The sequence below is a fragment of the Chaetura pelagica genome, unplaced genomic scaffold (assembly GCF_000747805.2).
Source record: "Chaetura pelagica isolate M959 unplaced genomic scaffold, ChaPel_1.0 scaffold109, whole genome shotgun sequence".
NCBI lineage: Eukaryota > Metazoa > Chordata > Aves > Apodiformes > Apodidae > Chaetura > Chaetura pelagica.
The window spans coordinates 13,738,700-13,755,985 of record NW_009970725.1 but is presented as its reverse complement, the minus strand read 5'-3'; positions in this window follow the sequence as shown (position 1 = coordinate 13,755,985).

Sequence of the window (17,286 nt, the reverse complement as noted above, 5' to 3'; positions counted from 1 at the left end):
ATAGGACAGACTGGAGATGGCAAAATATATGTTTTCCAAGAATAAAAGTTCATTGGTTGCAAATGTTTTTCTACCCAACAAAGGCCAAAAGGAATTACTAGCAAGCACCCTAGGAGGCCCCACTCCTACAAATAAAACACATGGGCTGGAAATGAACCCATATACAAGGGTTCATCTGGGAACTTGGAAAATACTGTCATGTTATGTGCACGTGCTGGCATCCAACAAGAGATGGCAACCAGTGAAGGGCAAAGTGCCTTATTGCTTTTGTTGTCTTCATGGAGCACATGGCACCTCATTGCTTATAATACATTTGTGACAGCAAAGTCTGCAGCAGGGAAAACAGCTACTACCACAGAGGCAAAGATTTTAAATTCCTGTGGGAAGTTTGGATATGACTAGAGAAGAAGCAGCCATTGCAGACTTTCAATACTTAAAGGGGTTTACAAGAAAGATGGAGAAGGTCATTTTACCAGGGCCTGTAATGATAGGACAAGGGATAATGGTTTTGAACTTAAAGAGGGTAGATTTAGATTAGATTGTAGGAAGAAATTCTTTACTACAAGGATAGTGAGACACAGGAATAGGTTTCCCAGAGAAGCTGTAGATGCCCCCTGCATGCCAGCATTCAAGGACAGGTTGAATGGGGCTTTGAGCAACCTGGTTTAGTGGGAGATATCTCTGTCTATGGCAGGGGTGTTGGACTAGGTGGTCTTTAATGTCCTTTCCAACCCAAACCATTCTATGATTTTATGACTCTGTAAGTGTTCAACAAAACATTCAGGTTTCAAAACTAAGAATTTCCATACAATTGCACAGATTTTATAAGAAAATTTTATTTCTGCTAGTAAAACGTAAAGGATGATTAATTACTCTAAAAGCCTAAGAAAATTAATTCAGAGTGAATCTTACTGTAAGTTGCTTTTATGTCTTTGTTTGTTTTTTACAATTAGAGGGTTGGGGTGTTATTTTCACTTTTTCTGAATTTAAATAGGAAAAAAATAATCAGCAGAATCCTACTAGTTTAACTGCTATTTTGTTCTCTAGAGCTTTCCTATTGAATCGAGTTCTAGTTCTGCCATGTAAAAAGAGAGCAACATTATCCTAGTGAAACACCCCATCAACAAATACTAAGATCTTGTTCTCTTCACAAAGAGTTTGTACAACCTATTAACTCTATAAATCATGGAGGTGGGTGAGAATAGTTCTCTAGAAAGAACTGCCCTCTGAGGTCTCTGCCAAGAAGCCCTGAGAAAAGTCAAGCTAAAGTTTTTCTTTACTTTTTCCCATGGGTGCTTTTGTTGCAAAGCAAAACTCAGTGCTTGCAGAAGTGGTATGTTTGAACTAGATACAGATAATTCACCCTCATTCAGAGCAGAGAGCAAAATCTACTGGCTTAGAGACTAATACAGAGAGCTAATCAAAGTCAGCCAGACCTATGTTCAAATTTGTACTTCAGATTCCTCTCGGTCTGAAGGGTTTCATATGCATTTTGCCAACTAAGGCTCAAACAAAGGACTCCAGGGTCAAAAGGCCCACAGTTTTAATCCTTTTCAAACCTCTGAACCACTGCATGATTTTGGGTCCAACTTTTAACTTTCTTACACTTCAGTCACCTCAGCTGGAAAACTAGGTAGGAAAACAACTTCACTGAAAACCAGATGCTCCATCTAAGCCAAATTCCACTAAAAAACAAGGGAACATACCAGCTTTCCTTAAAACAATCACTGCAGTCAATAAAACGTGCTGTGGGGGAATGCAAATATCCTTACAGAATCCTTACAGCCTCTTACAGAATATAAATCTTAGATTATGATTTGTTAAAAAAAAAAAAACACAAAACACCACAAACAGGACACATCCAAAAATATTTAGGTTCCATAAAGCAAAGTCACTACTTAGGCCTGTATTCTACAAATGTGCATAAGTATTTATAGCAGTATTCACATGAAATATTATGAATTCGGTGGAATTAGTTGTATGCATAAATAAAAGAAAGGCTTGATACAAGTATTTCCATAAAGTGGGAAAGCAAGGTGTTTTCCATGCATTGTAAATTTAGTATCAGATTTATTCTACCTTTACCAGCTGACAGATTCACCAAGCAATGAACAACAAATAACAGGAAAATAAATTGCATTGCACCTCTCTGTAATGTTCACCACACAAGTTGATATATGAAATATAAGCTAATGTTCCTATGCACATGATTCTCTCTCACTAGTTTAAAGCACTCAGCTTTCTTTTTTTTTCTGCTTATTTAATCTCCACCTAGGCTTGTGCATCTTTGGCACAGAGACCATTTTCACACACGTCAAGGAAGTCTCTGAGGTATCAAATAAACAGACTCCCCTCAGTGTAGTCTATATTTTACCCAGGTCCACAGCAAAAGCAAAGAAAAATAAGGGTTTTGTTTTAAGGGAGTCCATAAGTCTGGAGAAATCCTATTTGCTTTGGTTAATTTTTTTTCCCCAGAAAATGGCAAATGAAAACAAGATGCTATTTTTTAATTGTCACCAAGTACAGAAATACTGAAACAAGAAACAGTAACAGCTTTTAATTTTTTAGAGCTTTTTCTGTTTCTTTAGGAAGTCCCTGAAGGAAACAACCCAGCAAATATTAGAAATTGCACATTCATTCTGCGAGATTTAATCTTACCTCAATTCATGCGTTTCTCAGCTAATATTGCAGCACTGGCCTTATTACCAGTCTTCACTTCTGTTGAAACCTATACATGTTTCACAGAAAGAAAAAACAGAAAAAAACCCAAACAAAACAAAACAAAAACTTGATGGGATGCGTTCACAAGTAACACAGAACTCCAGTCTTCAGTGCTTTAGCTCTTAACTCCAAGTCTGCTGAAGAATCAATACAACCAAAACAGGAATATCATAGTATTATCCACCCATGCACAATCTAATATCTATGTGAATGAAGACTAAAAAGTGGAAAAAAGTAATTTGCTTTACTCACATAGAAATACACCAGCTTCCTTTGCATAATAATATGATTTCCTCTATGTCATCCATAGAACTTCCTGTTACAAGTGCTGGAAAGGGAAGTCACTAAATTTTAATGCTGGGGGACTTCCTTTGCACAGCTGCACATGCAAATTGGTAAAAATTATTCTAGATAGTGTAATCAGGGGGGCACAGAAATAAACACAATATGCGGTGAAAAGTCCAAGCAGCTTTTGTAGAAGGAAGCCACATCATTATGCTGATGTAGCTCCTGGAAAGGCTCAACAAGCGTAGACCAGGGGAATTCAAGTGGATCTAGTAGTTCTGGATTTCCAAAAAGTCTCTCACCAAAGGCTTTTAAAACCATTGAGTATCTGGACTTGGCTAAGTAAGGTAAGAAAATATGTGCTGCCATGAAGAAGTAAGTGATTCAGAGGCAGGAAGCACAAGGTAGGAATAAACTATTGCTTTCTTGGTGTCCTTCCTGAGACTGTCTATGCTGTTCAGCACATCTGCCGATGCATTCATGCCCCTGTAAAAGAGGAAGAGACTACTGCAGTTTCAAATACATTCAGAATGAAGTTGAGGCTGGCAGTGAGAAGCTGCACAAGGGCTTCATAAACTGTCTGACTGATGGAATGGCAAGTGAAATTCAGTATAAACACCTGCACAGGGGCAAAAAAAATCCTAACTTAATCTTTACTATTGCCACTTGGGGACAAGATTTTAGGACTGTACTAGATAATTCCAGTCACCTGATTTCCCCACAGCCATCAAAAAAACAAATCAAATGCCAGGATTTGTTAGAAGTAGACATCAAAGCAAAACATACTGTTGCAAAATTGTATGAGTCTGTGTGCACCTAAACGTTGAATACCGAATATAGTTTTCACCTCACCATCACAAAATGGACATAACAAAGCTAGAAAAGACCCACAAAAAAGCCAATAATGATGATGACAGGCATGCAGAAACATCTGTACAAAGAGAGCTTTATAAGACTAGGACTGTTCATCTCAGAAAAGAGACAAATGAAGTTACAAGTGGAAAGGAGGATATGAGCAAAGACCTCATTATATCCAATAATACAGAAGTAAAGGCATCAAAAGAAATTATCAGGTGGTAGCTTCAAAGTAGATGAAGGGAGTTTATCTTTTAAAGCATCATATGCTTGAACTAAGGAATCATTGTCAGACAGTATCGTGGATGCCAAAGTTTACATTGTTAAAAGGTATAATTAGATCAATTCATGGACGAAAAACCTTTCATGAGCTGTCAGATGTCAAGACACCTATCTCTGCCTCAGGAAACCCCTGAACTACATCCCACTGAAGCTTGAACAGAGTACCAGGGAACTATCACTACAAGCTGTCAGCTGGGTTGCAGCCAGCACTGAGGTCAGACCACTGAGGAAGGGCTGTAAGGCTTCTGCTCATGTTCTGCCATGAATCTGCTGCAACAGTCAAACCCAAACTGTCAGATTGCAAGATTCCCTACTACAGGTAAATATTATGTCAGGGCAAAGGGAAATCTGGGACCTTGTCACCACTGGACAAGCTGGAATTTGCAATGGCAACATCTTAGTGGGAATGGTGAGGGTTTTTTGCTGCCTCTGGTAAGGCACAGCTCTCCCACCTTTGACTATTTGTTTTATTGTTCTGTGCATCTCTCCACAGACTTTTTTCCATAGGACTGTGCTGACAGGAGCAAAACTGCATTCATTTAGCTTGCACTTCCCAAGGGAAAGCATGTCCTACACAAAATCATTTTCAGCAGCTTTCTGTGTGAAGGAGAGATAAGATGGCTCCCCTGAGAATGCGTGCGTGTGTCCCCTCAGTAGCTGCCTTCCCTCCTGCTGAGCACAACTTGATGGAATTGCACACACAACCCCAAAGATTGTTTTTAGTCCACCCACACACTGCCAGGAGCTTTTTCAGACTTCTAACATGCTGTTTCCAGGGCGACCATTGATCTCAGATTTCAAACATTACCAGAGCTGTGTATCCTCTTGCTATTCTCTCCTCCTGCAAGCCCAATTTTGCTGTAAGGAGCAAAATACTACTCCATACTACTCACACCAGTGGGGCTCTAAGGAGCCCATTACCGAATGCCTGGGGGTTCCTCTTGATCTTCTATCTTCAACATTGTGTATGCACCAGGGAGCTATAAAACACTACCAATCCAATGTGCCTTGAGGTAACTGAGTCCTCGATGTTTAATTTCTTCTCATCCTCAAGAAACCTTACAAATAAAGGATTAGGTGTCATTCAAGGTTATCTAGGTGTTGTGGGGAGGGAGGGTCCTTCCTGTATAAGGAGATGTATACTGTTATTAAACCTCTTTCTGCTGCTTCTCACACTATTATTGTTCAGGAAAGCTGAAGAGACTGTAAAGAACAGCCTGCAAGAGAAAAGACAAATTGATTTCATATGTGTTTGAAAGACAAGAGGCAGGGACCCGGCAAGGTTTCTAGGGGCTCCAGAGGAAAAGGAGCAAGCAGAACAAAAAGATGCAGTCATACCACATGCAGAGATGTCCATACATGCCTTGCTGCCTCTCTGAGTGGGAGTCCCACAGCCCAGGCACAGTATTTCCAGGAAAAGCAAGCCCATGTTAAACCAGTGTTTTGACCTCCTGCTGAGCAACACCAGTGGCTGCACAGCCTCCAGCTCCCCACCCAGAATGGGGCAGGATCAGCTGTTTGAGCCATTTTGCCTGGAAAACAGGGGCAAAATCCAGTCCCATATGGCATTCTTTTTTGAGATAAATAAACACAAATCCCCACAGCTTAGCTAGCCCTAAAAGTCAGAGTCCTCAAAAGATCTGCCTCAGCCACACAGTTAAGGACAAAAACTCAAGAAGTCACACTCATGCAAAATACCTTGCTGAATCCAATCCTAAACACCCCAGAGAGAAGAGACAAGAAGCAGCCTTCTTCATGATTCTCTTTTGAACTAGCTGCATTATTTCTGGGCTGTACATTAAAACAGATGTCTCATTGATTTCCCAGTCACAAAGAAATCATTCTTTTCATGTCTTGTGACAGATGTTTCTTCAGATGAACTGCTCCGACTTCACACAGGATCTTTACCTCACGGAATAACTTTTCCCAAACTGATTTAAAAATATGTATTAGCAAAGCCAAGCCAGCCACTTCAAGTTTCTTAAGCAAAGAGCGAGTAGAAATGGTCTCTTTTCAAAACTATGTAAAAACATCATTGGCATTTTTGTCCCATACAGACCCTCATCACTATGGAACATAACAGGTGCCTAATTAAGGAGCATTATTTATCTTCTTTTTTTTTTTTTTTTTAAAATCTCATTATCAGCTCTGGATGAGTAAGCCCCAGACACATCTATATTTCATTTCAATCACCTCTCCTTCATTAAGAAGGGGATATTTAGTGCACTTTCTCAAATGACTTTTGTAGTGTTTGCTTATTTTGGAATCTCTGGAAAAACTTTAAATGAGGTGGAGGGGGGAAGGATCATGGGTAGAAATAGAGAAGCATAAAAATAACATTTTCTACTTTGAAAGCAGAATGCCCTAAGCTGAGGTAAAGGAAAACTGGGAAAATAACTTCATGATTTACTAAAGTGCAAGAAGGGAAGTCTGTTATATACTACTTTGGCTTGAGATTTAGAGAGGGACACAATGCTAGAAAGACTACCTTAGTCTTTTGCTCTTAATCCTTTGCCACAGAAATCCTTTGTCCCACTTGAACTCATTATAAAAGGGGAATAAACTTCTTCCATGTGCTACTTAGTTAAACAGAGTCTGGGGTGGGGGGAAGAGCTTGATTGCAACTTTAACATGGCTCTTGATTTAGCCAGAATTTGTAGTGTCGTTCCCTCTAGGAGATATTTTATTTTGGTTTGGTTTGGGGTTTTTTATATTTTATTTTATTTTATTTTTCGATCACAATACAGTATCAAAGGTAAAGAAAAGAGCAGCTAATACATCTTACAATTAATATGACATAAATAGCTACATGCACCAACTAACTTCACAGGTTGCTGCTGTCTGACCAGAGCACACCTGAGCATCTGCTTTTTCAGAATGTGGTTGCAGTAACTGCTGTTTGCCTGTCAAACAATACTTTAAAGGTCTCATACAGGGGACCAAAAATACACACACAGAGTCATTGTGTTAAATCCTCATCAAGCTTGTAAAGACCTTTCTCTTTAGAAATTTTGAGAGAAGATTCAAGTTTATTAATTAAGGGCAAGGGCAAATAATAGAACTTGAAATGCTAAAGTTTAGTCTTCACAAGATTGTCTTGCATAAATGGCTCATCTTCATCACAGCTAGATCTAATAACATGCCTGTTTCTGTTTCTCAGACAATGCAGTAGAATATAAAATGAAAAGCAGGCTTGGCACTGGAATTTCACATTGTGAACTCTGGAGTTTCTACTCACCTGTGCCATTCTGTATGTGTTCTTATGACCACTCCATTTACATCCCTGTGAATACAGAACTGCAAAGTAAGGATGCTATCAAACAGAATAAAAGCATGATTCAAAGGTGAGAGCTGAAAGTTTCTCTCCCCAGAAATCTGAAACATGACCATACATCCAATAATTTCTCTTGTGAAAAAACACATAAAATTTAGTAGTAGTAGTAGTTCAAGCACCTTTAAAACATTTCCTTGGTTGTGAAACAGTTCTGTTCAAACAGAAGCAGTTTTTAAAAATAAAATGGCAGTCACATAGAAAAAGAGATGTTTTATTCCATTACCCTTGCTCTGTCTTTTCAAAAGGTTTTGTGGCTTCTAGTGGAGTAGTACAGCCCTGCTCTTGTTTTTATATGTACAAGTATGGCACTCGAGTTCATGTGTGTATATAGGTATGGGACACTTACGGCCACACATCATGACCACAGGATGAAATATACACGTGGCATGTACCATACACATACGTCCCTGACTGCTTATGTGCAAAGGCATGCATGCAAATACCAGCAAACTTCCAGCTCCAGCAAGACAGGCTGCATTACCCCTCAGTCCACCCTAGCAAACCAGCTATTTTAGGCACTGCAAGAGCATGGGTTACATACACATACAAAAACAAACATGTGTGGGGTGACATCCTCTCCACATGAAAAGACGAATCTGTAATCTCTGTGGGTGTCAATTTAGCATAATCCCCACAGAAAGGGTTAGCTTGCTTTAAAATACACAGATGTTGTATTTAAGAAGGGCCCATTCATTTCAGGCCCAAAATACATAAACATGCCTTGAGTAATAAAGCAAAAAAAGGTACTTTTTGCTGATGTGTTGTGGTTTAGGATTTCTGAGGAGGTTAAGTAAGGAGCTGAGTTGTTGTTTTCATTTTCTGAAGGGTTTTTTATTATTATTAAGTTTTAATTTAGTTTGGCTCAATCTTTAGATTGTAGGTATGTAAATACAGGCAATCCAGTGCCAATAGCTGGAGCAATAATTCTGGTCAAAATGAAACACAGAGCTGTAGGCTATAAACCTAAGACAAAAATCAAAGGATTTAAATGAAATCTGACATAGCAACTCATTAAATTGAGGACTATCCGTGATATTTTATTAAACATCAGTTAAGTGCATCTTTAAATAAGATGAATACAAGTTCAGGAAATGAAACAGTCATCTCCTAAATATTTAATGTGCTAGAGTCAAAGGAAACACACCACTGTTGAACCAAATCAGAGGAATAGCCCCAGCTAGTCCAAGGCCTTATCTTCAAGACCTGTCTATATCAGCATCTCCAGAGGAATTTATCTCCTTTTTAGAATAAGCTCTAAAACTAGTAATAAGATCAGATGAATGACCTGAGCACAATCTTTCTGATGAGGCCTCACCACTGTGAAGATATCAGAGCATTTAAATCTTTGACATCTTATCTCTTAGGCATTTGACCAGTAAGTTTGCTTTGGAGTTCTTTTTTTTATATGCTGAAGGCAAAGCTTTCCCAATGACACCCAAATACTGATTTCCGATGTGAAAACTGCCCTACTGGCTTTCCCAATGACACCCAAATACTGATTTCCAGGATGTGAAAACTGCCCTACTGTAAAAATCAAAGGTTTCAGTCCACAGACTTTTTCAAAGGTAAAAATCAAGGTTTCAGTCCACAGACTTGTTTCAACAATGGCTGGGTGATTCAGTGGAAGACACATGAGGCTGGAGGTCTTCCTTATCACTGGTGATTTGCTTTAGTTTAAGACCTTTTTCTGTGATGTTAAAGTTAATTTAGAGTTCAAAATGTTTCTTTCAAAAGCATGTTATTTTGTAGCTTTTCTTGAATTTTATCTGTCATTCACCCAAGTCAGGTAAGTCCATCTGATGTTCTCCCCAGTCATGTTCATTGAAATAATGTTGTGCTCTTACATAGCCTTTTTCATCTCTTTTTGCATATTATTAGCAAATAAGGTAATATTCCATCCAAGGATATGAATTCAGCTGCCTTTTTTGTAAATATTTTGCTGCAATATTCTTGAGGTTTGGCTTAGTGGGTTGGGGGAGATGACATTCCTGTTTTTTCGAATCACCTTGTTGCTCCCACTATCTAAACCTTTCAAGGAGGTTTTTTACCAAGATGAGCAATTAAATTAAAAGTATCAACTGACTTTCCTTTTTCTGTTATGTTGTTATGAACAAAATTAAGTTTATTAATAGACTCCAAAAGCTGTGCCAGTTGTATTCAAGTATCTCATGATAGTCTTATGCTCTTTTTAAGCAAGAAGAATCACTCAATGCAGATGTTTCTGCTCTATAATTGCTCAAAACGCCTTTTGCCCTATTTTAAAAGGCAACACAGTAAATCCCTTTTTAAAATCCAACAGAATAAATAAATTAAAGCAGGTAAATGAAAGCAATAAGAATTTTAAAGGAATGAGAACTTTAGATACTTAGCTACTGCCTTAAGCATTTAATGTTAAGAAACTGCTCTGTTCCTCTATATGCATAAATAATTAGGATGTAGATGAGGGCATAGCAGAGCTTTTTTTAAAATATAAGTAGTCCCATTCCTGGCATTTTGAGAGCCAATGTAAAGTATGCTGATCTGCACTACAAACAGCCCTACTGTTCATCTCACTGCTTAGACATACATCCATTGTTTGGCAATTCAAGTCCTCAGTCCCCAGGGGACTGAAAGTAGCTAAGAACAGGGAAACTGAAGTAGCTGCCAAAATACATCTGAGTGTGACCATTCTCCTCAACCTCTCCTGCTTTAACAGGCTACACGAAACACAACTTCTTTACCATGCATCTCAGACCATGGCAACACTCTTCTATTGTTAGAGCTCTGCAAGTTGTCTGTGATGGGAGCACAATCTGCTTCTCAGAGGACTCAAGACTGCTGCAAAGATAATTTTATCAAAGTTATCACAGGAAGTGTACTAAAATCATGAAGTTTTCTCAGCAATGCTTTGAAGAAAAAGAAGGGGGGGGGAAAGCACTTAAGAAAGCTTACCAGCTGAGAGGAAGATCAGGTCACAAAACGCCTGTGTCAAAACTGTAGATGTTTTGCTCTGTGAAATTTCAAGGACAATTTTCCAGAAAGTACCCTTTGGGAGCAGTATGACAGTCATTAACATGGTTGCTGTAAAGAAGTAGTAATATTCCTCATTTTATGAGGAAAATCAGTAGTGATCATTGAACCAGAAAGGAGAAGACTGCTTTTGTGTGGCTTCTCTTGCATTAATCTGCATCTGGATGGACAACCCTATGTTGTCCATCTCTACAGAGCAGCTGCAGAGCTCCCAGTTACCACTGGAAAGCAAATTTCTTCCTTGTTTACACTGCACTGACCTTAGACCATCATGAGTGTGTCTGAGCTGACACTTGTCTGACCTTCCATACGCAGCCTGTTTTCCACATTTTTGTGGCCTAATGCACCTGACATATAACCCAACAAAGCACATAACCCTGGATGCTCTGGCTGGCTTTAAAAACGGTGAGACAGGTGCAAGTCTCCCATGTGTGATAGCACCATGCTATCCACGCCTAATCCACTACAGAAGAACAGATCTCTGGGGCTGTAGCATGGTCCAAAGTGAAAGCCTAAGCCCTCCTCACTTTATGTAGAAGTATGAATGACACCAGCATTTTCCTAAAGCCTCCCAAAGCCATTAGACCTAAGAAAAGGTTACTGGGGAGCTGTCCAAACAGTGTGATGCACAGATCAGCAGCTGTTCTGTAAAACTAAAGGCAAGAAACAGCACTGCATTGGGGTGAAAAATTCCTTTTTCAAGTTCAAGGTGTTTCTGACAGTCCACCACTCACACTGTGACCAAACACTCTTCCCTGGGGCATCAGGGATCTCAGCACCATCCAGGAAACGTAAAACCCCTGTTTATCTAGAGAGGATGGTGTGAACAGCCACAGCATGGGTGATGTGAAACATAACCCAGGGGACAGGAGAAGGAAGTGGAGAAAAGGGAACTTCTGAGACTGAGGACTTTCTCATTGGGCAGTGGCATGACAATCACATGACTCTCAATTTCTTCCAAAGAACATGCCACTGACAGACTGAGTCCAATATCCATGAGCTCTTTGATCTGAGCTGTGAAAATAAATTATTTGCAGGGTTAGATGGTATATTTGGGGGTTCTAGTAGAGTTGCCTTTAAATTTCTTTTAACTGTGTGTAACAGATGGGCAACATGTTAGTTTTATTTACAGATAGTCCTTATTCAGATAACAACATGGAACAGCCTGTTTAGTTTGACGTTAAGGACTTCTCTTAGAAAAAGTTCTGCAGAGAGGTTTAGGGGGCGATTAGTATTAATTGTTTCGGATTATCATTTTGGACTTAAACATCTCTCCCACAGCTCTATTGTTCTCCCCTGGAAACTCTTAATCAAAGTTTAAACATTAATCAAAAAGGAAATAAAACTAAAATTACCTCTAAACTACAGTGAGTTATGTCTTGGCAACTCTACCCTTTTGACCCAGCTATCACTTTGATGAATCCAGCCTATTGTGTTGTGTAGTAAAGTGCTGTCTTGCACCAGCTGTAGCACAGTGTGCCATGAAGGATACTGACTTCTTTGTAGATAGATGCCTCTACTACCAAGTGTGTGTAGACTGTCAGCCAACATCCAGGCAACAACTCCCATTCATCAGGCACAAGTCTGGGAGAGACTTGAGCCTTGTACCATCTCACAAAGATCAATAGCCTCAAATTCCCCCAGATCAATGCAGATGAAAAGCCACATAGACAGAAGTTTTCCTTAAAAAATAATTGGTTAGGATTTACAATTAGTAGATCCACCATTAGGTGAGCATAATCAATTAATGCTAATAATCCACTGTTGATACTAATAATCCGCTCATCTCACTTATCTACAGAGGACAAATAGCAGTTCAAAAGGTCTTCCTCCAACCTGTGTCAGGAGTCAAAAATACTTCAGTCTTTCTGTCAGGTTGTCACACACAAAATCTCTATCAACGTCTTCAGCTGCACCCACAATGAGAGTTTGCACTGGAGAAGAACTGATATATTCTGTCCTCCTCTTGCAAACCACCAGACCTCTATGCTGAAATCACTGTTTCATGTACAAAGGAGACCTCAGGTGCTGTGACTTAGGAAATCCAGAAGAAACTCCCAGCTCTGACATTGCTCTGCAGTGCAACCTTTCCCATGCTATGTCAACACTCTGCCATTCTCATCCTCTCTGCTTTAGCTTGATGTTTTGCACTACACCCACACTGGGTCATGTAGGCAGTAAGACTAATAAAATTCTGTCAAGATCTAGAGTTAGCAGTAGGCTGCCACTGCCACAGGAAAAGATGTTTTTCTAGTGATATCATTTCAGTGTCATCAGAGCTGCCTGAAACAAATACTTCATTGCTTTAGTGCATAAACATCCTTCTAGGTCATGTCTGCTTTGTTGAACTTTTTCTATGCCGTCAGCTTTGCAAACCCAATGCTCCCTGGTTCAACACCTAAAAGAACTGTGTCCACACAGCATTGCTGGGGGACCCAGCTTTGTCCCAGAAAGAAAACAGAAGATTTACTGTATCATTGTGGGGCGGCTGCAGCATGCTAAATAACATCATATAGTATCACTTCACAAGCCAAAGCTGCTGCTGAGGGAAAAGAAAGGTTATGTTGGCTTTGAGGTTTTAAAAGCTTTTTTCTTTTTTTTTCCCCTCTTAACCCAAAAAAGGATCCAAACCAGAAGTTCCCTCCTGTCTGAAAGAGTTAGGCCTGGGACATTTGTGGCCTGATTCACCTTTCAGCAATAATGAGTTTAGTCAGATATATCTCCAGTGAGCTGACAGACCTTCTTCAAAGTAAAACCAGGACGAGGGAGACAAGAATCTGTGCCATGCTAGTGAAGTCATAACAGCAGCAGCAGCCCTCCAGAGCAGTCAGCATTTTCAGACCAAAATTATGTTGATCTTTCAGCTGGAACACACAAGATTTTGAAGCTAATTCAAGTACTCTGCACCAAAATATTAAATGCGTTTCCAGGATCGTTTTATAGCAGTCAGTAATATGGGTCCATAGCTTGTTGAGGACAAAAAAAAAAAATGGCAGTGACTTTTCACTGCTTGCCCATTTTAAACTCAGATTAATAAGAAAACTAATTAGAATATGCAACAGCAATGAGTAAAGAGCCCTTGAGGGTGCCACAAGGTGTGACATTCTCCAAAGTATCCCGACACTTGGTGAGAAGAGGGACTGTCGTAATTGTGGTCTACTGCATGCAGACCACAGAAGTCATTCAGCAATTCCTGCAGTTGGACCAGAGCCCTTGGGTGATTGTGAAGTTCTAAATTAGTAGGGTTTGGACACTGGAAATTATTTTTAATATTTGCCTCAAGCAAGAAGAAAGATCTATCATCACGCACCTCAGATCTTTTTTCTTTTTAAAGCTAGTTATCTTCATAGAGTCTACAAAAAGAAGAATCTCAGAGGATTCTGCCTAGGAGAAAGAAACCTTCTTTCTTTGAAGAAAGACAAGTGCAGCCTCCAAGTTTGGTCCAAATCAGAGTTTCTGGTCCTAGTAAACAGGTAGACTCTGCCAAGTGGTGATATGTATGTTTTCAGCTCCTTGTCTTCTCAGTCTTTGCTTTGGCCTTTGAACCTCACTTGTAATTCCTGACTTAGCCCTTGACCCTTCTTCACAGTCTTCTGATTTGACCTTTGCTAATTTTCTTCCTCCTAATCCTGACCTGCTTGTCTTACATTGCTTAAACCTTATCTCATCTGCTATCCCAGAATATACTCTGCAGCTCATAGTTCCTAATCTTGTGGTTAAGCCTCTGTGGACCTTCTTGACCAGACCTTCTGGCTAAGGGCAGCCTATTTCCCAGATTCTAGTTCACTGCAGTACCTTCATCCCATCTCCAAACCTGATTACAGTTTGACTCTTGGCAGGGGCCCTGATGACCCGTATCCTACTGTGTGCATTTTACCTTCCAGGCACAGGAACATTACTGAGCAGCTCCCAGGTCGTCTGTGATGACTGCCAATACCCAGCCTACATTCATTGCGAAGCCATCCCATCTCTTCTGTATCAAAATCTCTTCCTCCCTTTTGAGATTTTTTGGGTTGAAATTGTTTGCATTTCTTTTTATATTCCTGTACTTAAGCTTTGAGTCCAGTAGAGGCCTTGAACTATCAGTAGGTGTCCTCAACCCAACTTGCACACTCCAAGTAAAAGATGTCTTTTCCCATGTTCTGTTACAAAAAGCATTTCCTACTCTGGCTAGGGACAGCATCAGCCCAAGACAGTGCTAACTATTCAAATGTTCAAGTTGCACCTTATTCTACTCTCCTATGTTACCTCATCTCTCCTCACCACTTCCATCCTGATCTTCATCGTCCAACAAGTGTGTTGACCAAGAGAGGATTCTTATGGGGTTATTGGTTCCATCTTGCAACGCATATTGTGCCTGTGAATATTTGGCAAAGTCACAGAGTGGCTGGACCCCAAACAGCCATGAGAACATTGCCCTTATTTTTGTCTGTGCCTCCTGAACTGAAGATGCCTGTTCTTCACCTGAACTACTCCTTCTTGAGCAAGAGAGCTCCAGCCTCACTGACAAATGCAGCTCCCCTGTCCGAAGCCTGACTGGATCTGCTGGCTCTTTCCAGTGGTATCAAATGGAGAAGGTGAGATATTTTAATCCTCATGCCCAAGCTCTTTGGTAGTCTGGGTGCTACAGCACACCCTAACAGCTTTAATTAGACAACACTGTAAACTGTGGATTGGACTGGTGTAACAGTATTGGCCTCTTCCATACCATCAATCTCAGTCAGCTGAAAGCTAGTCAAAATTAGTTATATCTGCTGTTTGTAAAGCCTTGACTATTCACAAGGAGTTTCACATATACAGGGTACTCAAAAAGAGGTGTAAAATTGTATTAGGAAACTCAATAAGAACAAGGCAGGTTATTATGCACAGATGCTTTTTCAGGCTGCACAAAGTTATACCTTCTAAAAGTCACAAGCAGCTTTTACTAAGTTCTAGAGCCTGTACTAGATCTTACTTTCAATAATCTCCTAATATCTGTGAAGCAGTGTGATCCATAAAACTGTTGGCCTTTGCAGCAAAGGAGGCAGGGCTGGGTGGATGTTTGTGAAGCAAGAAGTTGTGTGTTTCTCCTCCCTGCCCGTAAAAGATAATCACAGACTGACTTTCTTCTTTTCTTTCTGGGGAAGTAATCTAATATGTAATCATCACACTGATGATTCTTTGAGTCTCTCCTTCATTTCTCTGCTGACAGACTGCACAAGAAACTAAATAGGTGAAGTTTTAATATTTTATTACTTCTATAGGCGTGTTCTGAGATGTTTATAAAGAATGAAATCCACCTCTTCCTGGATACTGATGAACTGTCAGCCTCCTCCAGCCACCTTCTTTGTAACAGATGAAAAGCTTTTCTCATCGGTGGGCTCAGGATCTTTTCTGCAGCTATAAAAGGGAAGTGAAAAGAAAGGAAAGCAGTTGAATGAGGAGCGTGCCTCAAGTCCTTCCCTTGAACTCCTCCTCATACTCACCAGAAACAGGTGAGAGCTCAGTACATGGCACATGTCTCGGGCTGTGTTCACGCTACTTGGATCTGGGAAGAATTTGAGCAAGGAGATGGCAACAGCATGTCAGAACTTCCACTGAAGCAAGGGGGCGTAGACAGGACTCTTCCTGCACATCAGAGTACCCAGAAAAAACATGCATTGTTCCCAAAGATACAAACAAGAGATTCTTTTAACTTTCATGCAAGCCCTTGTAATTTCAATTCTTTCCTTCACACATGTATCTGGAAATGCTCTTTGCTAAAATACAAATGCCCCAATTCTCTGTGTCCCAGCAGGAAACCTGGGACCTTCATTAACAACATTGGAGCTTGCCAATACCTTGAAACCCATAACACCAGATAAAGTACCTGGCCTGACAGTCCCTAGGTTAAGTTTTATGCTTTCTGTTTCTTTTCACTCCAACAAACCTTCAGGCAACGACATAGTTTTATCAACAAGCCTCTGGAGCACAGTTCTGTCCTCTCTCCCTTAAGGGAGAGTTTGATTTCAATGGTTTTCCAAGCTGGGTTGGGATCACAAATCAGGTTTGAACTGTTGACCCATCTCTCTCAGATTCTGGGAGGTAAGTTAGAGAAATTCATGCCAACATCAGAAGTCTGAGCCAGGTGGTGATTCATAATGGCTGGGCCAGCTTAGATGGTACTTCTAGTAGGATTAGGACACTAATCCACCCAGTTTGGACAAAGGAAGAGCTGTTGACTAAGAGCAGTAAACACAGTTCCCGTGATGCAATTTTGAGTCCTCATATATGAGAAAAGGATTGGGGAAAAACCCTCCTGTACACTCAGTTGGCTGATTGGCCAATATAGTGTGTAACAGGGGGGTTGGTAAAAGCCAGATTTTGTGCAGAAGGTAGGAGGTTAAAATGGATCACATCCCTGGGGGCAGAGAGATGTCTGAATTTTGGGGGGACAGAAGTAGCTGAAGTTTCAGAAGATAGAAAATAAGAATACCCACAGAGACAGCTCAGGGACACAGTGCTGCACTCTGTGATGACCCAGGGAAACACCCCTTTGTAGTACTTGGGGAGTGGGCATGGAAATTTCAAGGTTTGATACCAGGAAATATCCAAGTGGAGATCAGTAACAAACAGTGTTCCTCAGGCATCAGTACTGGAACTGGTGGTCAGCAACATGGACAGCAAATTAGCACACCTTCAGCAAGTTTGCTACACACTCCCTTTTGTCACATACGTTCTTTAAATACACAATCAAGTGTACTTGTCTCAACATTGTTCATGAAACTGGAGTTAAAATCTGTCCTGCCAATCCACTGGCCATCAAATAATACTTTTTTTTT